At 47.2% G+C, this 27,637-nt stretch overlaps 1 protein-coding gene across 1 annotated transcript in view; it reads right to left on the bottom strand.

The window, feature by feature from the left end:
• LOC142568491 (phenoloxidase-activating factor 2-like) overlaps positions 1-27,637 on the bottom strand; it is an 80,508-nt gene that overhangs the window by 31,788 nt on the left and 21,083 nt on the right. The gene's annotated exons all lie outside the window — the stretch shown is intronic.

The raw sequence follows: 27,637 nt of genomic DNA on the forward strand, positions 1-27,637 counted from the left end.
CCTAATATGCAAAAAAAGTCACCATAGTAGAAGTCAACAATATATTCAGAAAACGGTACGATTGCTTTGAGCGCCTATCTATATTGTGGAATGAAGCAATCGTCCTCGTAGTTTTTCTTGTTCGCGCCTATTTCTTCACACTCAAATCTACCTTTCTAATAATGGTTAATATGAATATGATCGTAAAGAACTAGAGAGTTGGTCGAGCTGGTTCAGCATCCATATTCTTAACAAAATATTCTGAACAAAGGCTACCCGATCCCAAAAAGACCAACAATAACACCGGCGCTGACAGTGAATGGCTTATTGACGCTAACGTAAATATCACAAAACTGAAAAAAATATTAGCAATGACCAACGTCGCATGGGCTGCGTGTCGTCCGGCGACAAAGTAAACAGAATAGCCGGGCGCCAAAAGCGTTAACGTGGCAACGGATTGAAATATAAGTGTGACATCAAACTTCTGCGCATACCTGAAAAAAAGAGAGGTCGGGCTTTTCGAGACGTGTAAAACAAATAAGCGAAGAAAGAACAAGCCTCTACAGGGTTTCAAACTGCAGACCCGCAGATTGCCAGTCGATCGCTGGTTGATGTGAAGAAAACGTACGAACCACTTTGTCCATTGTAAGAAGAATGTTTCCCACGAGGTCTCTTTGACTAGCGAAAAAGCTTCTGTTGGACGAATCACAATGTGCTTAAATCACAGATACAATTACTGAGGGGAAATGACAGCCATCAGAATGGCGCTTTATTGAAAAGAAAGCGACTGTCAATCTATAAATATCCGATAAGGCCTGCGCAAAGCAGAAATACAGGGAGCAGCGGTCGTTTCGTACAGGCGTATATTATGTTGGGCAAGTGTGGGCACGCCATCGGCTTTTCTATATCGAATAGAGATTTCATATCTCAAAAACCATTCAGATTTTCGCAGACCTTATCATCTATATTCTTTAAGACACACGTCTCAACAGAACTAACTGTTGGCCTAGTTGGTATTTGCTGATGGACAGTGCCGTGAATTAAGACACACACAAAAAGAAACAACTCTATGTTTGTTTTTTCTGTGTGTGTACGGGTGGCATCTTCAACTGGTTTATTTCGGGTGCAGACCGAAAAATAAATAGAGAGATACACGTATGCACAGGCTAATCACAAACTTAGGATAACCAGCGGTCGAACAATCTCGTCTCCAATTGATTAAACGTAACCGACGTATCACAATTACAGAATGTATACCAAGAGAAGGGAAACGCAGTCGAGGACGGCAGAAGACTAAGTGGAGCGAGGAAATTGGGAAATTCGCGGGCATTTGTTGGAATCGGTTGGCACGAGACAGGGCTAATTGGAGATCGCAGGGAGAGGCCCTCATCCTGCAGTGGACATAAAATAGGCTGATGATGATGATGAACCAGCGTATCACTACTACAGCTTGAGTTTTTTTTTATATAGTAAGCTTCCATTTGTTCACGTGTTGTCTGATCCTTACTTGTAACGAGAATCTTGTCCCCATACTCTATAACGCTCGTCCACTCAACACTCCACCTCGACTAGAGGAGGTGAATATTAGCACCGCCCCTCGACAGAAGTGGGCCCTTCGCTGTCACCCCACAGCGAAGAAAACACGATTCAAAATTTTCTACTGCTGGTAAAACATTCGTTGCATTGCACATGAACACAAGAAGCATAAAAAGCGAGGTAGATGACAGAACTACATTTCTTGAGTCATTATCTGTTAGCTTCGATGTGTTGTTGTTCTCTAAGACAAGGATCATTAAAAATGATGACTTGCCTCATCTCTCAGGGTATAATTCAAAAGATATACTTCGTGTTAATAAGAAAGGAGGCGGAGTTGAAATTGATTTCAAAGAAACATTTTTTCACGAGGTACTTGAAGATTACTGTGTTATTAATGATGATGTTGAATGCCTAGCCCCCCCCCCCCCCCACTGCGAACTGAAAAAACAAATACTTTAGCCATATGTAGACCACCTATGGCAAGAAAAAGTCACTTTATGCGTTTCTTGGAGAATCTACTCTCGAGTTTTTCACCGAACTATACGCTTTTAATTATGGGTGACATCAACATAGACATGATGTCCAGTGATCCGGGTGCTAGAGAAATGGTGATGTTATTGTCTGCTTATGGTTCCACATATCACATCAACTCACCCACTAGAATAACTGTAACTACCGCTACACAGCTCGATATCTGTATCTCAAATCAAAATGACAGTGATTTAAACAGCGGGAATATTACATACGATGTAAGCCACCATTTACCAATATTTTGCGTCACCAGTTCGGATACCGGCTCACTCAACAAACAAATACGTTTTAAACGACGCATGGATGACGCCGAAAGAAAAACTGTCGTTGAAATTGTAGAAAAAACTGATTGGAAAAATGTTTATAACGAAAAAAATGCAGATAAAGCTTACCAGTTATTTTCCCAGTTATTAAAGGAATAATATGACGAAGCTTTCCCATTAGAGCAGATAGATAACCGTAAGACCAAAAAGTACCGAAAGCCCTGGATGAATTCTGCATTTCGTAAACGTATCAAAGAGAAGAACTCGTTGTATTATACATTCGTTCAGACACGAAATCCAGGCTTATTGGTAAAATATAAAAACTACAGAAATACTCTGAATTTCGATCTAAACAGAGCAAAAACAGAATATTTTCAGAACATCTTTGAAAAAATAGTAGACGATCATATGAAGGTCTGGGAGGTTGTCAACACCCTGACCGGCAACTGTAAACAAAGATGTAATGAATTCACCATAGCTACTCCAGATTGTTCTCGCAGAAATCGCACAAACTAGTGAGAAATTAAAGAACAATGTGGCAGCTGCTATCGATGGCATAGGTCTCGTATAATTAATAGTGTATCACCATTTAATAAGTAATGTCCTTGTACACATTACTAACCTTACCCTGAGTACGGGTATCTTTCCACACGCTTTAATGATAGCAAGAGTGACACCCATCTATAAAACCGGTAGAAGGGATATGCCTACAAATTATAGACCGGTGTCCGTCCTATCCACTATGTCAAAGTTTTTGAAATCATCATACACAGTAGATTAATCTCATTCATAAATAAGCACTACATACTGAGAGTCAGTATGGCTTTCAGAAGAATAAATCAACAGAGCAAGCTTTGGCGTTCATTAAAGACAAAATAATAACGACTATAGAAAACAGAAAATAGGATCTCGACTATTCGCAGATGACTGCGCTATCTACCGATAAATCCGCTCCTTCGCTGATCATATTGCTCTTCAACAGGACCTTCAATATGTCACTAACTGGTGTTTGGATTGACAAATGACCCTAAACACCAACAAATGCAATCTAATGACATTTACTCGCAAAAAGTCCTACTCTATTTTCAGTTGCTAATACGGGGAAACACGACAGCATTGAACTTGCAGAAACTCTTCCTTATTCAGAAAAAAGCACTTAGATCAATAGAAAATTCCTCGTTCTTAGAACACACAGAACCACTCTTTCACAAACATAAAATTCTAAAAATCCACAATATATACAACTACAAATTATTAAGAACCTATAAGAACGCCACATTAGGTAGGGCGGAATTATTCCAAGAATTATCAAATCTCAGGAAAAGTACAATTTCCTACCCATTCCGATATCAACCGCCATACTACGTTCCCTCCTCGCGCACCCATTATGGGAAAGAAAAACTTGACTACGCCCTGGCAACTACACTAAATGAGCTAGACCGGAAAGGTGTGAACCTTCTGGCCCTTACTAACAAAACCTTATTTGACCTGTTTGTTTGACTGTATTGAAACTGCTTATGCTTCTAATTGTTCTTGTAATTGTCATTTGTGATCGAACTGCCTGATCGTTTATTTGCTGATATGTTTATATAACTGAATCAAGATAATAAATCGTCGTGTCACTGCTGTTGTACGGGTGGCTAGAGCTTAGTCAAGCTGCACAGTTGCAGCTTTTTTCTCTGGCCCCCTATTTTCGCAGTAACAATGTATTGTCTGCGGCGAAAATAAAACTTGATTGATTGATTAATTGATTGAGTTACTCACTTGGCAATAGTGTCGTCGCTCGCGCATTTTCATACAAGTACGTTGGAATTATTCTCACACCTAGCCTTTCATGGTCATCCCAGATTGAGAAAATAACCGCTGAAGCATGGCGCACTCTTGGATATCTAAAACGTAACCTTCGCAGCGCTCCTTCCCTCACTAGAAAGATAGCCTACCAAACATTATTTATTTACTTATATATTTACTTACTTACCTACAGCGCCCAATGTTGGGCATTAAAGTAGGGGGAATGAATATACAAATGATGGAAATACAGATGATTGATGTTACAAAAGGATACATCTAATACACAATACAACAAAATATTGACATTGAAAACACAGTACTTAACACATTACATCTAAGGTTATTATGAAATACAATATACATACACTTTAGTACATAATACAACGCAATGATATTATTTATAATTATAATAAAGTAATGGAAAAAAGAACAGCGAGTAAGGCAAAAAGCCGCGGACAGAAAAGGTTAATCTCCTATTCTGTCCGAAGCGAAATACATTTTAGAACTAAAGATATAAATGTTTCGACAACAAAGTTTCGAACACAGATGGCGTTGCTGTAACAATTTCGAGCGGCAGTTTATTCCAATCATGTACAGTTTTTGGAAAGAAGGAATGCTTATATAGGTTGATACGGCATTTGTACTCTTGTACCTTTAGCGGATGATCTGTTCTAGGTGATATGTAGCTTGGGTTCGCTACGTATGTGTCCCTGCACAAACCAGTCTTGCCTGTGTAAATATTGAAGAAAAGTTTAAGTCGCAAATATTTCCGTCGGTTCTCGAGAAGTGGCCAGCCCATGTTAACAAGTATTTATGATGAGCTCTGAGTAAAATCATAGTTGGCAGTAACGAACCGGGCGGCGCGTTTTTGTATTTGTTCCAGTTGGTTAATGGCTGTGTTTGTCTCTGGGTCCCAGGCAGAGCTGCCGTACTCTAACATCGGACGAACGTTTGTTAAATAAAGCGTTTCCTTTACCTTATGGGGGGCTCTCCAGAAATTACGTTTTAGAAAACTTAACATACGACTAGCCTTAGACGCCACGCTCTCTATATGGTCATTCCAAGAAAGATTATTTTTAAAGAGAACGCCTAAGTACTTGTAACTACTTACCTCGATCAATGGTTTAGTGTTTAGAAAGTAATCTTTAACAAGTGGTACCCTCTTGTTAGTGAAGCGAATGACATTGCACTTGGCAGAGTTTAATTTCATGCTCCAGCTGTCGCACCACGTGGACACTGTTAGAAGGCCATTTTGTAAGATACTTGAATCGGCAGGGGATGCAATGGCGCGATATATGCAACAATCATCAGCATACAGGCGTATGTGACTGAAAATATGCGTTCCTATGTCAGTTATCAATATTAGAAATAACAGTGTGCCCAAGACGGACTCCTGTGGAACGCCCGATAAGACTTGATGAGGTCAGTGCAACCGCAGCTCGAATTCGCAGCTTCTGTATGGTCACCTCATCAGGCATGTCTAATCCATCTTCTCGAGTAGATCCAAAACCGTGCTGCACGTTTCATTACCAGAAATTATAGCCCATTTTCGAGCGTAACTAATATCAAGTTGTCGTTGTCGCTTTCATCTTTGGAATCGCGCAGGAATATAGCATTACTTTGTCTTTTGCACAAAATCATGCATAATGTACGGCCACCTACTTTACAACTCGTTCGCCCCTCCCGCACATATAGACGTCTGCATAATCATCCCAGTTTCCAACGCATCTTCGGTCACACCAATGCATTTAACTGCTCAGCTTTGCCACGCGCGATTGCACTATGGAATGGTCTTCCTGATAACATCACTGACATTAACGACCCATTAACCTTCAGACAAGAAATCACTGCATATTTGGCTAGTACTTAGCTAAAAACAAGTATCTGTTTAGTTTTGTTACTTTTAACTTCATTGTTATTTATTTATGTAAGCATTTGTTCTTAGGTTGTTTGCTTTACTGTATACTGAAAGCGAACTACTGTTTGTTTACCTTCCTTTCTTTTTATCTTTGTTTATTGTTTGATTCTAGTTCTGTTCATATTTATGTAACAAAAACTATGTTCGCCGCCCACCCAGCACATTTCGCAGAATAGAGGCGGTTCTTCTTCGCCGAGCCCAAACCGGCCAGCTTCTGTCACCAGCAAGGCTACACATCATCAACCCGCACTCATACCCGAGCCCTAAGTGCCCAGCATGCCTGGCCATCTCCTGTGGAGCTGCTCTGCCTTTGACACGGTCCGAGAAAGGACACTACACTGCCTGGGCGGGAACCAACCTGGCACCCTACAGGAGTGGCTCGACCCGCCATCGCACATCGGGCTCAAGGACCCAGTCCAACTTTGGAGTGCTTTTTTGGACTTTTTCAGGGACAAGGAAGGGCCTGGCCGCCTCTTTGCAGAGCCAACCTCGGGACCACTCCACCTCGAGGAAGAAGAGAGCACCTCCCCCACAGAACACCCCTTTTCTGCCGCAAGGCTTCGCCTATTAAGCGCAGAAATAAAGACTTATTAAAAAGAAACTATGTTTTTGTTCCACAATTGTTATCTGTACCGGCCCCCTCACGAAATACTACTTCTGGAGCCTGTGAGGTATATGAAATAAGTAAAATAAAAAATACATATTTGGTTTGTTCTTAGACTTTAAAAAGGCTTTTGATTGCATTTATCTTGAAATATTGCTTATTAAATTGTCAAGGTATAGTATAAGGGGGACGGCATTAAAACTAGTAGGGAATTACTTAAGAGATCGTTTTCAAGTAGTCATAGTAAATAATATATTTTCTTCCAAACAAACGTTAGCACAAGGTGTACCACAGGGATCAATTCTAGGGCCACTTTGGTTTTAATTTATGTAAATGATCTAGTAAATATTCCTGATTCCCCTGAAATAATCATGTATGCAGACGGCGCAAACGTGTTATTCGCATCTAAAGAGCTACAAACACTCGAACCAAATGTAAACCATTATCTGTCAGTTCTTTCATGCTGGCTAAGGGTCAATCGAGTGCAATTAAAAACAAAAAAGACGACATATATCATACTTCATGCTGTTCATAAAATGATAAACAGAGAGTTGAAAATTACATTTGTCGGATAGTTTATTAATAGAGTCAAAACAAAAAAATTTCTCGGTATAATATTTGAAGAACACCTATCCTGGAACGCTCATATCAATAGGCTAGCAGTAGAGCTTGCCAAATGTGTGAGGTGTTTCTACAAAGCGGCCGCTCTCGTTCCTGTGAGGCTAATGAAATCTATGTATTACGCACTGTCTTACTCCAAACTATGCTATGGAAATTTAGTATGGGGAACAACAACACGTGGTAATTACGATAAATTACTGGTATTAAAAAACGAGTACTACGCTGCTACGAACGTTATAAAGGGAACCCACGGGATCTCAGAACACCACCTGTATTTTTAAAATATGATACTTTAAGAGCCGACCAAATATTTTATTGCAAGCTTTTACAATTTGTGCATCATGAAAAATTATACATAAATAGCAACATTGACCAATAATCTTACTACTTTAGAGAACAAAAGCGACGCATGCCAATAACACGGACTAACTATGGAAAACAATCCATGATATATCACATAACATTGCTTCTTAATTAACTGGAAAGATATTTCGACTTCTAAGTTATTCGAAACCTGTTTAAGAAACAGCTAAAGAAAGTATTATTAAAATACATCCACTTTTACTACATCCAATTAAGCAAAATAATATTTTTTATTTTGTGTATTTTTCTTTATGTTGTCTGCGACACATATTGTTAAGTTGATTATAACATTGTGCCTACGAAGCTCTCGTAGTACACATCTTCAAGAGGGAATTGTGAATATATAATTCTTTTATTGCTGTTGTATAAATGAAAATTGACACATGCTGCGAACATTTTTACTAAGTATGTATTATGTTTATCTGCAACCGCTACAGAGTCCTCTGTTAGGTATAGCCATACCTTTAGCTCCTATACCTTTCTTGAAGAAAGAAGTTCAAGAAAAATAAAGAATCTGAATCGGAGTGAAGCACCACCGAGGTAATCCGAAAATAAAAGGGGAAGCGGAATGCAACAATGATGAAACGTGGAACACTTGGGGCGAAAATAAATATGGGGTGCTGCGTGGAATCTGGAAAGGAGTAATGGTGCCAGCGCAAATGTTCGCAAATGCATTCTGGGCCTAGTAACTACACTGCACCTACATTGCAGTGTAGGCGCCTACGTGTAAATAACCTACGTGATTTTCGTAATGAAATTATGGAAGGTTCGAATAAATTAACAAACCTTTCTAATTGCGAACAATATTGAGTTTGTGTGATTAGAACCGTAGCATAAATTGTTAGTCCTTCCAGTCATTTGTTTTCGGGTTATAGTTAGTTTGAAACACAATACCTTAAAATTTACCTTACGTGTATTTATTTAAGTCATCGTCATCTTTTTTTAATTTTTTTACGGGAATAATACTTTGTATCCGGACACACTAGCTTATTAGCGTATATTAAATGACTTGTGTGCTATGTGCAGACTGCGTGCTGAATTGTTGTAGTAGCTGAAGCCATTGTCAGACCCGACTGCCTTTAGCTTCAGCTTCCTTTCTGTTGTAAACAGGAGAAAATAAATCCAAATCCAAACTCCGATATCTTGTTGGGGCTGCAAGGTAACCAAAGATTGGTTGACCGGTTGGTTTGAGGACAATGTGTGAGAAGGGTCATTTCATTCAGGTTATGTAAGACACTGGTTATTTCATCATGGTTTTGGGAGCCTGCACCGAAACCACAAATGAGGCAGTGCAGGATGACATGGGCCGGCTCTCGTTTGAATTAGGAGAAGCGCAATGCAAAATTGCTTTTGAAGAAAGATTCAGGAACACGTATCAAAATAAATGGGTGGGTAAAGTACACAAATATCTGCACTTGAAAAGTGTGGAGATAGAATGCTAAAAAAAGTTGGCAACCAAGTACAGGGTAATTGAAAGTGTCAACAGACAACCAGGAATTATCAGAAAGAAAGTGAAAGAAACAGAGACAATGGATTGGATGGAAAGAATGGACACAAAAAAGACAGCAGACATTTACAAGAACAAGAAGAAACAAATTAGAAGGGAAGACCTGTACGATAACACGAATGGATGTTATTTGAGGCTCGAGCTAAGCACAAAAACATAACGGAGTAATATATATCGCAACTAGATAAGGCATGACTATTCGTCACCGAAAATCCGGAAGACCACTCTGCACACCTTAATGAAATGCGAATGAATTCATCCAGTGAGATCAGGATGTAGCGTATACCTTCCAGAAGTGCTTGGATTTAAAGTGGACGGCAGCGTTAAGCGGTCAGCAGTCGAGATAAGCAAGAGATGTTTAGAGTATTGGTGGAAAAACAGCAGGGAAGAGATTGATAGGATTGGCTCCGTTATGGGCATAGGTAGCCGTGGTTAGAGAAGTCTTGAGGAAGAGAAAGAAGAATAAGGAGACGCATAAGAAAATGCTAGAATGAAAATCGTTTATAGCATACCTGAGTACTTCAAGCAGGCTAGCTGACTATTTGTCACCACCCTGTTTCAAAGGGGATGCCAACAAAGTCATCATTATCGTGGAGTGCAGCAAGAGTCGAGGATCGTTTGAGAACACAGGGCTCATTCTCGTGGAGAAACGCAGTCTTGGCAGTGCGTGGCCGCATGTGAGACGCCGTCCTTTTGTATTTAGGTCATGTCTCCTGGCTGCTTCATTTATACAGCGCCAGGTCTGGCCGATGTGAGACTTGCCGCCCGTAAGGCGAATTTCATACACCATCTCCGTGGCTACTGCGTGCGTCGTCTATGTTTCTTCCTTTTGTGTGCCTCAATAAGGGGCAAAGTATGCCCTTCTTTCAGCCACGTTTATTCTTGTTTGTTTTTTAGTGGTTAGCTGTTTACAATAGTTGTATGCTATACTTGTTATTTTATTCGAGTTTTGTTTTTAAGGGCCGTGGTTATCGAGTATGATTGCAGCTGGCGGGCCATTCCTTTAACACTAGGAGTGTGAAAGTGGAAAAAAAGTGTGTGTTTGTAATGTGGAAACTCGGTCACGCGTTAGGGGTAGAGAGGCGATGGTACTGTTTAGAGGAGTGTGTATACATCATCATCATCATCATCATCATCATCATCATCATCATCATCATCATCATCATCATCATCATCATCATCATCATCATCTTCTTCTTCTTCTTCTTCATCATCATCATCATCATCATCATCATCATCATCATCATCACCACCACCACCACCATCAGCCTATTTATGTCCACTGCAAGACGAAGGCCTCTCCCTGTGATCCCGTTTTGCGTCAAGCTATTCCAACATGCGCTTGAAAAATTCCCAATTTCACCACCGCGCCTAGTTTTCTGCCGTGCTCAACTGTGCTTTCTTTTTCTTGGCACCCATTCTGCAACCCTCATGGTCCACCGGTTATCTATCCTACGCATTACATCGCCTGCCCAGCTCCATTTTTTTGTCTCTTAATGCGAACTGGAATAGCGCTTATCCCCGTGTGCTCTCTGAACCATCACCGCTCTCTTTCTATCTCTTGACGTTACGCCTCATATTTGCACCTGTATATATATATATATATATATATATATATATATATATATATATATATATATATATATATATATATTTTAACCAACAGTTACAACAGCCGTTTCTAGGAAGACTAATTTATTCTGGGCGAACCTGTGCCCGTCAACAGAACCCGACTGAATACTCAACAGCAACAACAAAACGTTCCTCGAGCTACGCTCCTTCGAACGTCGTTCTCCTCGTTGTCGCCTCCTGTCGCGTGCCAATCGTCCGATTCTCGCGCACGAGCTGCCGGCCTGTCAGCACCGGCTGAGCGTGGCCTTGCGGTGCTTTGCTTGACGCTGGTGGTGTGGCGGCTACGCAGTTGGGATATCTCGGTCGTCTTTTGCTTCTCGCAATGCTGGCGGCATTAGCCCCCTCCGAAGAAGCATCGTCCCGATGCGTAGGAAAGGCCTAGAGAGGCTAGCTGCTTTAAAAGGACAGTGGTCAGAGGATGGCCAGTGCTAGGCTTGACCGTATGTGCAACTTCTGTTAGTCAATGTCTTTCATAGTATGGCTTCATTCGTACTACGTGTACGACCTCTGGGCGAGTCCTGCGTCGTGTGGAGCAGACTTGGCCTTCAGGAGTTTCCTCGTAATTTAAGGGACTTAACCGGCGAAGTACTTTGTAGGGGCCAAAGTAACGGCGCAGTAACTTCTCCGAAAGACCGGGCGTACGTATAGGCGTCCATACCCACACTGTCTCCGGGGTTGTACTGTACCTCCCTTCGCCCTAGGTTGTACCCGTTTGCGTCGACGTGTTGCTGTTGTATGATACGGTGCCTTGCCAACTGCCGTGCTTCTTCTGCCCTTTCTATGTACTCACTAACGTCGGGGTCGTCTTCGGTGCTGTTGTCTACAGGTAACATCGCGTCTAGTGTCGTTGTTACTGTCCGACCGTAAACAAGTTCAAATGGCGTGAAATGTGTCGTTTCTTGTACTGCAGTATTATACGCAAAGGTGGCGTATGGTAGAATACTGTCCCATGTCCGATGCTCGACGTCCACGTGCATTGAGATCATGTCAGCGAGCGTTCTCTTGAGCCGTTCAGGCAGGCCGTTTGTTTGTAGATGGTACGCTGTGGTTTTTCTATGAGCAGTATGTGTTAGTTTCATAACAGACTGCACCAAACGGGCCACAAAAGCTGTTATTTTGTCTGTTATGAGTACCTTAGGTGCGCCATGTCGTAATACTATGTGTGTGACAAAAAACTCAGCCACTTCAATGGCGGTTCCTTTTGTAAGAGAAGAGGTCTCAGCATACCGGGTCAGATAATCGGTGGCTACCACAATCCACCGCTTTCCTGAGGTTGAAACGGGAAATGGTCCAAGTAAATCCACTCCTATTTGTTCAAATGGGGCTGTTGGTGGCTGTATCGGTTGCAGAAAACCTGCAGGTTTGAGTGGCGGTGTTTTTCGTCTTTGACAATCTCGGCACCATTTGACATAGTGCTGCACTGAATTCATCAACTTCGGCCAGTAATATTTCTGGCGGATTCTCGCCAGAGTCCTACTAACGCCTAAGTGGCCAGCTGCAGGGTCATCATGGCAAGCTTTTAAGATCTCAGCTCACAGCGATCATGGTGCGAGAAGTAGAAACGTCTCACCACTGTGCTAGAAGTTTCGTTTGTAGAGGACGTTGTTCCGGAGGACATACGAACACAATCCGCGAACGAAAACTCGAGGCACTTTCACTTGTAGACCCTCCAGGTACTCGATGAGCTGGAATAATTCCGGATCAGTACGCTGATGATGAGCCATTTCCGTCGTATTCATAGCACCAAGAAATGGGAAATCTTGCTCGTATTCAGGTGACGTAGCCTCGATTGGTGCGCGTGATAAGCAATCAGCATCATTGTGCTTGAGACAGGACTTGTAAATGACCATGGTGTCATACTCCTGTAGACGCAAACTCCATCTAGCGAGTCTTCCAGAAGGGTCCTTGAGGTTCGCCAGCCAGCACAATGAGTGATGGTCGCTGATGGCTCGAAACGGTCTGCCATATAAGTATGGCCGGAACTTACTGATGGCCCATATAACCGCCAGGCATTCCTTTTCTGTAGCTCAGTAATTTGTCTCGGCCTTCGATAAGGTACGGCTTGCGTACGCAATGACTTTTTCTTTGCCATTCTGCCACTGAATAAGTATGGAACCGAGACTAACGTTACTCGCGTCGGTGTGGATGTCCGTTTCGGCATTTTCATCAAAATGGGCAAGTATAGGAGAACTCTGCAAACGCCGTCGTAGTTCAGAGAAGGCGTCTTCTTGTTCTTTCTCCCACACAAAAGGGACATCTTCTTTTGTCAGTCGCGTGAGTGGTTCAGCAATTTTAGAATTTTCTACGAAACGCCTGTAGTAGGCACACAGTCCCAGGAAACGTCTAATAGCTTTTTTGTCTCTTGGCTTCAGAAACAGTTCTACTGCAGTGATCTTCTCAGGATCGGGGCGGACGCCTTCAGCACTGACAATGTGTCCGAGAAAGCGGAGCTCGCGAAAGCCGAAGTGGCATTTTTCAGGTTTTATGATCAATCCCGCCGTGCGAATAGCATCCAGAACTGCTCTCAGTCGCTGCACGTGCTGCTCGGATGTAGTGGAGAAGACCGCCACGTCATCAATGTACACGAGGCACGACTGCCATTTCAGTCCGGAGAGAACAGAGAACAGTGTCCATCATCCGCTGGAATGTGGCTGGCGCAGAACACAGACCCAATGGAAGCACCTTAAACTCGTATAAACCATCCGGTGTCACAAATGCCGTTTTTTCGCGATCTCGCTCGTCCACTTCTATCTGCCAGTATCCGCTTTTGAGATCCGGAGAAGAGAAGAAGTAGGCATTGCGTAGTTTGTCCAAGGTGTCGTCAATGCGGGGGAGTGGATAAACATCCCGCTTCGTGACGAAGTTGAGTTTCCTGTAGTCAACACAAAATCGTAGGGTGTTATCCTTCTTTTTGACTAGGACTACTGGAGATGCCCACGGACTATTGGATGGTTGTATTACATCGTCCTTGAGCATTTCCTGTACTTGACTTCTTATCGCTTCTCTTTCCTTTGGAGCTACTCGGCACGGGTGTTGGCGAACTGGTCTTGCAGGTTCTTCGACCAGAATGCGGTGTTTTGCGACGGGAGTACGACGGACTTTCGATGAAGTCGAAAAGCATTCTGCAAACTCTGTGACCAAGTCCACAATCTCATCTCTTTGTAGTGATGACAGCTCTCGGCCAATGTCGATAGAGGTACGGACACTGTCTAAAGTGGCAGAAGCTGGTGATGGTGCATCGAGGGTGGACACATCCTCAAATTGTGCATAGTCACGAAGAGACGCTATGGCTGTTCCCTTCGCCACTTGTTGTGCCTCATTGCCAAAGTTAGTCAAAAGGACGTCCGCATATCCGTTACGCAGGTGAACTAGGCCTCTTGCCACGCATATTTGCTTTTCCAGTAGCAGCCCGATATTTCCGTCTGCTAGTCCCTCATAGTCACGAAATACGTCGCTCCTTACAACGACAGTCATACTGCACCGTGCCGGCACCGTCACGTCTTCATCCACAATACGGAGAGAGGAAATATGTGGCTGTTCTGTATCAGAAATGGTAACAGCATTTTCTGTGGAAAACAACACGCGTGATTCTTGCAAGTCGATAATTGCGCCATTCATTCGCAAAAAGTCCATGCCCAGTATCAGATCACGGGAACACTCAGGGAGAACAATAAAGCTGCTGACGTATGTAAAGCCTCTAATTCCGATTCTTGCTGTGCACATTCCTACGGGGTCGACTAAGTGTCCCCCCGCTGTACGTATTGGAGATCCGGTCCAATGGGTCAATACCTTTTTCAATTTTCTGGCAAGTCCACTGCTAATAACTGAATAGTCCGCACCAGTGTCTATCAACGCCGTCACTTCGAAGTCGTCGATGATGACGCGCAAATCGTAAGTAACGGCGTCGACTTGTCCGTCGTTTCGTCACTGCCGTCGTCTTGTCGGATTATCGATGGAGGGCCTTCACTGTTCCTAGTGTCAGCGGCGTTGCCTCCACAGGTCGCTGGCTCTAGTTTTCCCGTCGCGGACTTTGGCAGCGACGCCTCGGTGAAATGGAAGTCGGACGCGGACTGGGCGACCTATAACGCATAGGCGCTGCTGATCGAGGTTCGTGTTGCTGGGGGTTCCGAACAGTTTGGCGCGTAGATAAAAATGCCTCAATCTCATAAGGGCGTTCACCGTTTCGAGGGCAAGGCGCATTCACAGAGAAGCCACGCAGTCCTACTCGGCGATACTGGCATTCCCGGTATAGGTGACCAGCCTCTCCACAGTGGTAGCAGAGGGGACGCCGGTCTGCAGTGCGCCATACATCGCTTTTACGTGGGCTTCCTTCTGGCATGGGCTGCACATTGCGAGGGAGTACCTGGGGTATTGTGGCCGTTCGTCCAAAGTCGGCGCGTCCTAGGTCCTGACGTAAAGCTTGGGCGTACGACATCCGCGGCTGACGCTCTGGCTGTGCGTTGGGCCGTACTTGAGGCTCTGGCTCACAAATTACTTGCCGGACTTCTTCGCGTATGACATCAGCAAGCGAGGACACCATAGGAGGGCTTTGGGCCAGCTGCAGTTTCTGCAGCTCTTCCCTGACGACGGACCTCACCATTTCGCGTAGGATGTGCATGTTGTTGGGGAGGGCTCCTGACCCAACGTCAAATGATGCGACGCATACATCTCTGTTGTACTGCCTCGCACGCTGCTGCAGCGTCTTCTCCCTCGTCGTTGCCTCTGATCGAAATTCGCCTACATTGCGGGGCGGATTACGAACCAGGCCGGCAAAGAGTTCCTGTTTCACACCGCGCATTAGGTGCCGCAATTTCTTGTCCTCAGCCATGTTTGGGTCGGCTCGGCGGAAGAAGTGGGTCATGTCTTCAATGTACATGGTCAGACTTTCGTTGTTCCGCTGGTTCCTCGCCTGAAGAGCGGCTTCTGCCCTCTCTCTGCGGTCCGTACTCGGGTACGTAGCTAACAGCTCTCGTCGGAAGTCGTTCCATGATGATAACGACGCTTCGTGGTTTTGAAACCACATGCGTGCAGATTTCTCCAGCGCGAAGTACACATACCGGAGTTTCTTTGTCTCGTGCCAACCGTGACACCTGGCGACACGCTCGAAGTTTTCGAGACAGTGCTCGGCATCCTCGAATGTGTCTCCATGAAAGGATTCTGGCGTCCGAGGCGAGTCAACGACGACGTGAGGAGGGATTACTTGGGTAGCCATCGCACTGGTACCTAGGCTGACTGCCGCCGCTGCCCTTGGTGAATCGGCGAGAGGACCAAACTCGGGGGCCTCACCTCGTATGCGGCGGCTCGTGCGTTGGTGGACAGGCGTTAATTCCGTTGGCCCCAAACTTCGGGGATCCGGGCTACCTTCCCTAGCTAGTGTGGGGCTTGGAATCATACCCCGCACCTCCACCAGATATGTAACCAACAGTTACAACAGCCGTTTCTAGGAAAACTGATTTATTCTGGGCGAACCTGTGCCCGTCAACAGAACCCGACTGAATACTCAACAGCAACAACAAAACGTTCCTCGAGCCACGCTCCCTCGAACGTCGTTCTCCTCTTTGTCGCCTCCTGTCGCGTGCCAATCGTCCGATTCTCGCGCACGAGCCGCCAGCCTGTCAGCACCGGCCGAGCGTTGCCTTGCGGTGCTTTGCTTGCTGCTCGCGGTGTGGCGGCTACGCAGTTGGGATATGTCGGTCGTCTTTTTCTTCTCACAATGCTGGCGGCAATATATATATATATATATATATATATATATATATATATATATATATATATTGTAGCGAAGAGAGACGCTAGTGGGTTCAGCGCTACTGGCTCTAAACGGTAGTGGGTCGAGCGCTCCTGCTCAGCAACGACTCTCGTGCTTGGAAGCTGTGACTGCCCTGTCCGTCGACGTTGCTCTGCTCCGAGCTCTGGCTAATAAACACCTTTAGAATTGGTGGAGGTGCGGGGTACCCTAAGGCGATCATCCTGGAACTCCGGTCTCGTACCCTACCATCTACCATACCCCAGGACGCCTCCCAGGAAACGCCTCCTCCTGCACCCACTGAGTGTCCCGGGATGCCTCGTCATCGCGACCCTCCTATCTACACTGGAGCGGACGACACTGACGTGGACCCGCCGTGGTTGTTCAGTGGCTATGGTGTTGGGCTGCTGAGCACGAGGTCGCGGGATCGAATCCCGGCCACGGTGGCCGCATTTCGATGGGGGCGAAATGCGAAAACACCCGTGTGCTTAGATTTAGGTGCACGTTAAAGAACCCCAGGTGGTCAAAATTTCCGGAGTCCTCCACTACGGCGTGCCTCATAATCAGAAAGTGGTTTTGGCACGTAAAAACCCAAATATTATTATTATACACTGACGTGGACGAATGGCTCACGGCGTACGACAGGGTAGGCGACCATAACAAGTGGGACGAAGCGGCCAAACTGAGCCATGTTCTGTTCTACGTCGCTGGAGTTGCCAGCCTGTGGTATAACAACCATCAAGCAGAGTTCCAGACATGGTCGGAATTTAAGACTTCCCTCACCGATGTATTTGGTCGCCCTGCTGTTCGCAAGTTGCGTGGCGAGCAACGTTTGCGAGAACGAGCTCAACAGCCAGGCGAAACGTTCACCAGCTATATCGAAGATGTCCTGGACCTATGCAGGAAAGTCGATTCGACCATGGCGGAGTCTGATCGAATCCGAAACATCCTGAAGGGCATAGAAGACGACGCCTTTAACATGTTGCTGGCCAAAAGTCCACGCTCTGTGGCTGAAATTGTCACACTGTATCAGAGCTATGAAGAACTCCGCAGGCAGCGGTCACTGACCCGTCGATCTCTACCGTGTGACGAACACCTCGCTGCTTTGGTTGCCATGTCCAACCAGGGAGCGTTGCTCGCAGAAATGAAGGCGTTCGTCCGCGAGGAAGTTGCCCGGCAACTCTCGTTGATGGATTTTGCACAGCCGCAGTCGGTACACGCGCCTACGCCAAGTTTTGAGCCTCCGCTTCGCCGTGTCATAGCGCAAAAACTGCACGAGGTTTTGCCTGCGCACCACCAGCGTGTTCCTGCGGCTGCGCCTCAAAGCTACGTCGAAGTCATGGCCAGGCCCCAACAGATCCCGACAGCTGTGCCACTCAGCTACGCGGAAGTCGTCACCCAGCCTCAACAACTCCCTCAACGGGGACCTCTCACGTACGCCGAAGTCCTCGCTATGCCCCGACAAGAGCCTGCTATGCAATCAATTCACCAGCCGCCACGTCCAACGTGTCCTTCCACATGGATGGGACCTGCCGCAACGACTCGGTGGCGTACAGCGGACAATCGACCGATATGTTTTGCGTGCGGCTACACAGGCCACGTCGCACGCTACTGTAGTCACGGGCAGTCGCCTAGCGCTACACCATATGGGCCAAGTTCTATGGCGGGTTCTCCGCGCCCTTATTACGACGACGAACCTCGGGCTGCGTCACCACCATTCCGCCGGTCCGCCAACATCCGCCGCTCAACTTCTCCACGCCGACGCTCCCCATCACCGATGCGGCCTCTGCCCGAAGCTCCGGATGAGGAAAACTAATCGTCGCAGTCCATGAGGTAAGGGCTGCGACCCCATCGAAACGCGGAAATCCTCAACGTAGCCCGACCAATGCGATAGACGTGTTAGTTGACGGTGTGCGCACATATGCCCTCGTGGATACCGGAGCCGCTGCATTAGTTATGGACGCAAAGCTTTGTCGCTTCCTTCGAAAGCTTAGGACGCCCATTGCTGGACTCGCCCTCCGAACAGCAGGCGCACAGCGTATTCACCCGATTGCGGCGTGCACCGCTCCTGTTCTCATCGAGGACGTTGTATACGCCGTCGAATTTATTGTGATTTCCTCGTGCTCCCACGAAGTTATCCTGGGGTGGGACTTTCTCGCCCGCCACGATGCCGTCATTCATTGCGCAATGGGCCAACTAGAACTGTCGCCGATCTCAGATATGACGCTTGCCGATAATGCTTCTTTTGCGAACAAACTACTCGTCAGGCACGACACAAACGTTCCTGCCAACTCGTCAGTGATTGTATCAATGCAGTGCAGCAGCCTCTCTGACGCCATCGCACTACTTTCTCCGTCGGGCCACTTTTATACTCGAAAAGGTCTACTGCTGCCTTTTGCGACTGTGAACGTCAAACAGGGCTCCACAGCTATTTTTGTCTGTAACCCCTTCCCATACCCTGTGATGCTGCTTCAAGGCGAATGTCTTGGCCACGTGGAAGTGATCGACGCCGTACAAATTATGGATGTTCCCGAAGACACGTCCTGCGCCAGTTACAACACGCTCGGTTCTCTCTCTACGTCGGACCCTTTGCCCACAGGTATGTTCGATTCATCTATTGCCGATGGCCTCACCCCACCTCAGCGTTCGCAGCTTCTGCACATCTTAGAAGAATTTCGTTCTTCTTTTGATGTCGGGCAACCTTCCCTTGGCCAGGCGTGTGCTGTCACGCACCATATTGACACTGGCTCCCAACCGCCATTGCGGCAACGACCATATCGCGTTTCTGCCACAGAACGTCATGTGATTAATGAGCAAGCGGACGATATGCTTCGCCGCAAAGTGATCCGACCCTCGAACAGTCCATGGGCATCCCCTGTCGTCCTTGTTACGAAAAAAGACGGCTCGGTACGGTTCTGTGTGGACTATCGGCGCCTGAACAAGATCACTCGCAAAGATGTATACCCGCTGCCGCGAATCGATGACGCCATCGATAGCCTACACGGAGCAGAATTCTTTTCATCTCTATATTTACGCTCCGGCAAGTACCCATGGCTGACGTCGATAGGCCGAAGACAGCCTTTGTCACATCCGATGGCTTATACGAATTTAACGTCATGCCGTTTGGGCTTTGTAATGCGCCAGCAACCTCTGAACGCGTGATGGACACAGTTCTCCGCCGTTTGAAGTGGCACACGTGCTTATGTTATCTCGAAGACGTTGTTGTTTTTGCCTCTAACTTCACCACGCACCTTCAACGCCTACGGCGTGTTTTGACGTGCTTAGCAAACGCTGCCCTCCAACTGAACCTAAAGAAGTGCCGATTTGCAGCGCGGCAGCTCACGATACTAGGTTACGTCGTCTCGAAGGATGGAATCCTCCCCGATCCAGACAAACTTCGTGCCGTAGCTGAATTTCCTAAACCGACGTCCGTCAAAGAACTGCGCAGTTTTGTAGGTTTGTGTTCCTACTTCAGGCGCTTCATTCGCAATTTCGCCGCCGTCATATCGCCCCTGACGAAGCTCCTTGGCAGCAACGGACCTCTTCATTCGTGGTCGTCCGAGTGCGACGAGGCGTTCAGTAAGCTCCGTCGTTTGCTGACGTCTCCTCCCATTTTGCCCCACTACGACCCAACGGCACCTATTGAGGTACACACAGATGCCAGCGGTGTTGACCTCGGCGCTGTCCTAGCGCAGCGCAAAGAAGGGTTTGCTGAATATGTTGAGGCATATGCAAGCCGTATGCTTACTAAAGCCGAGACCAATTACACCGTCACGGAAAAAGAATGCCTGGCGATCATCTGGGCGCTTACCAAGTTCCGGCCCTATTTGTATGGTCTACAATTTGATGTCGTCACGGACCACCATGCACTATGCTGGCTGTCGTCATTGAAGGATCCCTCAGGCCGTCTCGCCCGCTGGGCGCTTCGCTTACAGGATTACGATATCCGCGTACTGTACCGCAACGGACGCCAGCACGCTGATGCTGACGCCCTCTCACGTTCTCCCTTGCCAGTCGACAATCCCTGCTGCGCAATATCCCAGCTTGACGTTTCTTCCATCGACATTGGGACCATCGCTTCTGAGCAGCGCAAGGACCCCTGGATTGCCTCCATCATAGACTGCCTTGCTGGTCCGTCATCGCAGCCAACCACTCGTGCATTGCGCCGTCAAGCTCGCCATTTCGCCATTCGAGACGACCTGCTTCACCGACGCAATTACACCTCTGACGGCCGCCAGTGGTTATTAGTTGTACCTCGAAGCCTGCGTTCTGAAATCTGCGCATCGTTGCACTCTGATCCAAAGTGTGCTCACTCGGGGCTTTTCAAAACCTACCAGCGCCTCGGACGACGCTACTACTGGCGGGGAATGTACAACTACATTCAAAAGTTCGTTCGCTCATGTCCCGACTGCCAGCGCCGAAAATCTTCACTCCACCACTCGCCAGCTGGTCTGCAGCCTCTACCCTGCCCTACCCGGCCGTTCGGGCGCGTTGGCATCGATTTGCATGGGCCACTTCCCCTGACGTCGTCTGGTAACCGCTGGGCCATTGTGGCAGTAGATCACGTGACACGATACGCTGAAACCACCGCTCTCCCAGCAGCTACAGCTCGCGATGTTGCATGATTCCTGCTTCGCCGATTCATCCTGCGGCACAGTCCACCTCAAGAACTGCTCAGCGATCGCGGACGCGTCTTCCTGTCGGAAGTAGTTGAAGCGATTCTCAAAGAGTGCCACGTTGTTCATCGTACGACTACGGCGTTCCACCCTCAAACGAATAGCCTCACAGAACGCTTCAACCGTACGCTCGGCGACATGCTTTCAATGTACGTTGCCTCCGGCCACGCGAACTGGGACGCCGTTCTGCCATTCGTCACCTACGCGTATAATACCGCTACGCAGAGCACCACTGGATTTTCACCCTATTTCTTGCTGTATGGTCGACACCCTTCGCACACCATTGTCACCATTCTGCCGTACCGGCCGGATGCATCCGAGTGCGTGCCAATTTCTGCCACGGTCAGACATGCAGAAGAGTGCCGCGACCTCGCACGGGCCTTTACTTCCGCTGATCAAGAGCGCCAGAGGAGCACTCGCGGTGACGCCACTGCCACGGTCTCCTTCAATCCGGGAGCGCTCGTGTGGCTCTCAGTTCCTTTAACTGCCCCTGGCCTCTCATCAAAACTGGTCCCTAAGTATGAAGGCCCTTATCGTGTTCTCGAACGCGCACCTCCAGTGAACTATGTGATAGAACCAGTTGAGCCGTCTTCAGACATGCGCCGCCGTGGACGAGACATTGTCCATGTCGACCGTTTAAAGCCTTACTACGACCCGCTCATCGTGAGGAGCTGTTAGGTCGCCGGACGGCTCCCTTCTCGCTCCCGGGGGGTGATTGTAGCGAAGAGAGACGCTAGTGGCTTCAGCGCTACTGGCTCTAAACGGTAGTGGGTCGAGCGCTCCTGCTCACTACACCTTTAGAATAAATATATATATATATATATATATATATATATATATATATATATATATATATATATATATATATATTGTCACGTGGTAGTGACAGCTAAGAAGGCAGCAAAACTGTGATTAACGAAACGAGCGTGTTATTGGGCGAACTTGTGCCCTCAAAAACGGGCTACACACAAAGAAAAATGGCATAGCGGCGAACACGATCGGCGGTCGTGGAAATCTGATCACCGGGTCAAGAGCGTCGGCTTTTATACATCAGTCGTCGAATGTTCCAGAGTTATCGCTGGGACCCGCGTGCCTTCCACAAAGTTCTACATTATTCGCTGCACACACATGCAATCAGATTACAGAACGTTTGGTCAGGCAGCGGGTGGAACCATCGATAACATTCCAGAAACTTCCGATACATGCAGGCGCGCCCTGGGCTGTGCGATAACATTCGTCAGGCGGTGAACCGTGGCCGCCTGATAAAGAGATAAAGATAGGCAAGTACACGTGTCAATATATATATATATATATATATATATATATATATATATATATATATATATATATATATATATATATATATATAGCAGGAAAACGCGTTTCTGGATCTGGATAAATATATGAGTGATGTGGACGCGCGGATGGAGCGATTTATTGACATTTCGGACGGGGTCCAGCTTTCATCAGAATACAATGTAAGGCGTAAGCGTAGTTTATATACATGTGCATATAAACCTAATGAACATATATCTGCATAAAAAACGAAGAAATGCGCGAACAGAATGCGTGTCAATCGTTCTGAAGAAACAGCTGATACATGTTTAAACAGATGGCGTTTGCAAACGCATAATTTGAAGATACGCACAGAAAATGAAATTCGAGCTGCAATTGTCAGGTGACAGTAGAAAATGTCACCGAATAGGTGCTACGTCACCAATCAACAACAAACGAAAAAATAAAAGAAAATTGGAAGCAAAAAGGAAAAATGGTGACTTTCTAGTAAAACGCAAAAATAGTGCCGTACTAATGAAAAAGGAAAGATACGAGGGAAGATGTGACGGCTTATGTGGACAGGCAACTCAATTTTCCTACACTTTCGTTCAAACCAACGCGGCCGTATCATCAAACTGATAAGTTTGATACCGTCGCGTCAATGCATATGAGAAAGAATTAACGGGCTTCTGTATCATAATTTGAAGGAAATCCCGATTTGAGCAACGTGACTTTCATCTTATCAAATCAGTGGGCAGGACACGTGTTTTGCTCAAACGCAACCTAAAAGGCCCTTCTGGGGGTCCAACGTATTGTTTTTGTTTTGCACAGTGTACATTCAATCACATATATTACGCTTAAGGTATCGCAGTTGAAATCGCCTTTGATTTTTAAATGAAAGCTTTTAGCCTTTGGTATCCACCAGAACACTTGTAATTCTGGAAATAAATTGAATTGAATTGAAAGCCATACTAGTTACTTGCTGCGATATACGAAAGTAGGGGCATACTTTACATCGCGGTTTTCCGCACAGCGTGGCTTCCGATAGCGTCAGGGCAGTCATTCTTAGATGATGACGATGGTATATTTCGAACATTTCTACTTAATACGCACATCTATTTCACTGCATATATATATATATATATATATATATATATATATATATATATTGTAATGAAGAAGAAGAGCACAGGAACAAGGCCAGCCAGATCGTCTCTTCCATGCCTGCTGTGCAACCAGTGGGCCAGCCGGATCGCCAGTGCTTGGCACGAGTGTGAGCCGTTCGAGCTACCAGCTGTTCCTGCTCTGCGTCACCTGCCTCCTCGGTTACGCAGAGACGTTACCATCGGAACTGTTCAGTGCACCCATTACAATTGGTGGAAGGTGCGGGGTACTCAAGAACATCTACACCATGGAACTCCGGTCTCCGACTGTGCCTCCCGTCATGCCTGACTCTCCCCAACCGACGCCGCCACCACCCCCCGTTGCCTGCTCTGGCGCTGTCCCGCAACGCCATCCAGCGGTTTTCAGCGGTATGGACGAACAGGACGTCAATGACTATTTGGCTACGTACGTGCGGGTGAGCTTGCACAATCGATGGGATGATACCGCCAAGTTAAATGCCGTCATATTCTACCTAGCGGGAGTGGCTAACCTGTGGTTTAAGAATCACGAAGCCGACCTTCAGTCCTGGTCCGCGTTCTAGACCAGTTTCGCTGCAGTTTTCGGTCGCCCTGCCGTCCACAAGTTGCGCGCCGAGCAGCGGTTACGAGAGCGAGCGCAACAACCCGGTGAACCATTCACCTGTTATATTGAAGAGGCTCTCGACCTATGCAAACGTGTGGATGCGTCTATGCCGGAAAATGACAAATTGAAGCACATTTTGAAGGGCATCGCCGATGACATTTTCCAAATGTTGATCGCCACGAGCCCGCGCACCGTAGCAGAGCTCATAAACTTGTGCCAAAGCTACGACGAGTTGAGGCGGCAGCGCGAGTTGACTAGGCGCACCTCAGTGGCTGACGAGGCCCTCTCTTCCATGACGGCCTTCTCTGATCGTTCCTCCTTGCTCACACAAATCCAAGCTTTTGTGCGGGAGGAAGTTGCACGTCAGCTTTCTTTGCTACCCTTCGCTGAGCTACAGCAGCCGCTGCCGCAACAGCCTCCTACACAGCTCGCTCCTACGCTCCGGCGGGTTCTTGAAGACCACGTTGCTGAGGCTCTAACAATGCAGCACCAGCAGTACCCTGCCGCCGCGCCACTTACTTACGCATCCGTCGCCGCGCAGCCCCCTCTTTAACCACTCGTTGCCCTACATCCTCGGCCGCCACCACCCGTTCATAGTCCCGTTCATCGACCTGCTCCTGCCTTTACTAATCCTTGGCGCACGCAAGACAACAGGCCCATATGTTATGCCTGCGGTATTCCCGGCCACGTTGCACGACTATGCCGCCGCCGCATGCTGCACTCTGATGAGTTTGTGCAGTCGCCTCCCTACGCCAACGTGCAGCCTTTCCACGACACTTATTTTAGTCGGCAGTCGAACAGGCCACCAGCCGAGCGCCCGGTCTTTACACGTCGTTTACCTTCCCCGCGTCGCCGCTCGTTGTCCCCCATGCGTCGGCGCCCTTCACCCACGCTAGAGGGAAACTAAGTACCGCAGTTCAGGAGGCAAGAACTGCGTCACCATCGATCTGTACAAGTCCTCCATTGTCGCCTTCCAACGTTGTCGATCTTACTGTTGACGGCGTCCCTACCGTTGCGCTAATTGATACTGGAGCAGCCGTGTCTGTCCTAAACGAACGCCTCTCTCGCGCTTTACGAAAAGTTACGACGCCACTTTCTGGGTTTTGTCTTCGCACAGCAAGCGCGCAGCCAGTTCAGCCTTCAGCAGCATGCACAGCTCGAGTTGTTATTCAGGGCGTTCTCTATATTGTGGAGTTTGTGGTTCTCCAGTCCTGTTCTCACGAAGTGATACTTGGGTGGGACTTTCTTTTGCGAAATAACGCCGTCATCAATTGTGCACGTGCTGAAGTCGAATTATCGCCTCTGTGTGACGTGCCCCTCGTCGGCGCCACTTCTCTTTCCGCTAAGCTAGTTCTTCGAGAAGACATCGCCATACCGCCGTACTCGTCTGCCGTTGTTCCCGTCTTCTGTGGCGCTGTCTATGAAGGCGCTGTCCTCTTCACTCCTTCAGAACTCTTCATGACCCGCAAAGACGTTCCCCTGCCTTTCGCCACTCTTGACATTTCAGCCGGTTTCAGCGCCATCGTTGTCTGCAATCCGCTTCCTACAGCCCTGATGGCTCTTCGCGGCGAAGCACTTGGCCATGTTCAGCCTATTGATGACATGTTTATAACCGACGTGCCGGATGCTTCGTATGCAGAGCTCACCGACTTCTGTGCACTTTCCACTTCTGCTCCGCCATCGCCTGACTTATTCACACCTTTCATTGCCGATGACCTTACTTCCGAGCAGCGCTCCCAGCTTCTTCACCTACTTGCCCAGTTCCGCTCTTCTTTTGATGTCGCTCAGCCTACTCTGGGTCGCTCGTCAACCGTCAGCCACCACATCGACACTGGCTCCAACGCGCCATTGCGGCAGCGCCCGCACCGCGTATCCGCCAAGGAGCGTCAGGTGATCAGTGAGCACGTGGACGACATGCTTCAGCGTGGTGTCATTCGACCTTCCAATAGCCCGTGGGCATCACCGGTGGCTCTCGTCACAAAAAAGATGGTTCCATTCGGTTCTGCGTCGATTATCGCCGTCTCAACAAGATAACGCGCAAGGACGTCTACCCGCTACCGCGCATTGACGACGCTCTGGACAGCTTGCAAGGCGCTAAATTCTTCTCTTCGTTGGACTTACGCTCGGGCTACTGGCAGGTCCCGATGTTAGCAGTTGATCGCCCTAAAACTGCATTCGTCACGCCCGATGGTTTATACGAATTTAATGTGATGCCATTTGGCCTATGCAATGCGCCTGCTACCTTTGAACGAATGATGGACAATATCTTGCGCGGCCTAAAACGGAGCGCGTGTTTGTGCTATCTCGACGACATCGTTGGGTTCGCCCCTGATTTCAGCACGCATCTTCTTCGCCTTAGGCAAGTGTTGACGTCCTTGACCAACGCAGGCCTGCAGCTGCACCTGAAAAAGTGCCAGTTCGCCGCGCGCAAGCTCATGATTCTGGGTCACGTCGTATCACAAGACGGCATTTGCCCCGACCCATCCAAACTTCGCGCCGTGGCAGAATTTCCGAAACCTAAGACACTCAGCGAACTCCGCGCCTTCATCGGCCTCTGTTCTTACTTCCGACGCTTTGTTCGCAATTTTGCCTCGATAATATCACCTCTGACACAACTCTTAAGTGGCACCAACGACCTATCCTCCTGGTGTCCTGCATGCGCCACCGCGTTCGTGACCTTACGCCGTCTCCTGACGTCTCCGCCTATACTGCGACACTACGACCCCACCGCCCCAACTGAAGTGGATACCGATGCCAGTGGTATTGGCCTTGGCGCTGTCCTTGCGCAGCGCAAGTCTGGCTACTCCGAGTACGTCGTTGCTTACGCCAGTCGTGCGCTGACCAAAGCGGAACGCAATTACAGCGTTATATATATATATATACATATTTGTTTGACGATGCGTTCAGTCCAATATTGGACTGATAGTATTGTACTTATGTTCACCACATGAGTGCTGAAAATAACTCAATAAAACGCTACATACATCTAGTAATGCTTTCGGGCATTATATGAATAAAAAGACGCACGTATCATAATCTATCAATACAGTAACGCTATACAAAAATACATAATTGCAATACATTGCAATACTACAAAAATATAGATGTACATAAAAAAAATAAAACTAACACATGAGCACATCAATGTCTTAAAACAAAACAAATACCATCCTTACAAGCAATGTGGAACAAGGGTTGGAAATAAAGCGCGAGCTTCAGCATATGTAGCGTCAGCAGAAAGACGGTTCCATTCGTGCGCGGTCACGAGAAAATGGAATGCTTCGAACTGGTCTTTGTCAATGTGATTCCCTCACGTGTTTGTTGTGCTTATTAAGGGCAATTCGCGTCATTTCATCAATGTCTACCCATACTAAGTCTTTTATTATGTTAAACAGGATATATCCGTTTTCTTTCCTTCCCTGACTAAGAGCAGACACACTCATCATCAT

This window comes from Dermacentor variabilis, unplaced genomic scaffold (assembly GCF_050947875.1).
Source record: "Dermacentor variabilis isolate Ectoservices unplaced genomic scaffold, ASM5094787v1 scaffold_19, whole genome shotgun sequence".
In the NCBI taxonomy this organism is placed as follows: domain Eukaryota; kingdom Metazoa; phylum Arthropoda; class Arachnida; order Ixodida; family Ixodidae; genus Dermacentor; species Dermacentor variabilis.